This window comes from Geospiza fortis, unplaced genomic scaffold, assembly GCF_000277835.1.
Source record: "Geospiza fortis unplaced genomic scaffold, GeoFor_1.0 scaffold424, whole genome shotgun sequence".
NCBI lineage: Eukaryota > Metazoa > Chordata > Aves > Passeriformes > Thraupidae > Geospiza > Geospiza fortis.
The window spans coordinates 2,276,615-2,277,410 of record NW_005054354.1 but is presented as its reverse complement, the minus strand read 5'-3'; positions in this window follow the sequence as shown (position 1 = coordinate 2,277,410).

Genomic DNA, 796 nt, shown 5'->3' with positions numbered 1-796 from the left:
CAGCAGAGCTGGTGGACCACAGGCTGCTGTATCTGCACATTCAGCACAGCTCTGGGCACAGCACCCTGTGAGGGGACAGGGTGGGAAGACAAGGAGCTGCTGGAGAGGGTCCAGCAAAGGGCAACAAAGACAAGGAGGAGTCTGGAGCATCTCTCTTATGAGGAGAGACTGCAGGCACTGGGCCTGCTTCATCTATAGAAGACTGAGAGGGGATGTCAACATAAATATCTCGATGCCAAGAGGGTATGCCAGACTCTCTTCAGTGGTGCCAGTGACAGGATGAGGAGCAGTGGCCATAAAAAACCCCAAAAAGAACAACAAGAAATTCCACCTCAACATTAAGAAGAACTTCTTTTTGTTGGGGGTGGCAGAGCACTAGAACAGCTGTCCAGCGACGTCACACAGTCTCGCTCTCTGGAGACATTCCAAACACACCTGCACATATTCCTGTGTAACCTGATTTTGGTGATGCTGCCTTGGCAAGGGGGTTAGACTAGATGTTCTCCAACAGTCCCTTCCAACTCTACTTTTTCTGTAACAACAGGAGCACCCCAGCTCTATCGGCCCCAGGTGGAGGAGAAGCCCCAGCACCCTTTCTCTAGCCTGGTCCCAGCTCTCTCCAGCCATTTCTCCTTTCCTGAAGTACGGAAAGCGATGGCAGAGAAGGGCTCTGTGCCAGCCGGTCAGCGGCTGCTCAGCTGAAATTCGCCCCCGGCTCTGCTGGCAGAGAGGGAGGCAGGGCATGGGCCGGCTTGAGGCGGGAAGCGGAGGCGCGGCCTTGTCCCCGGGCAGCCCG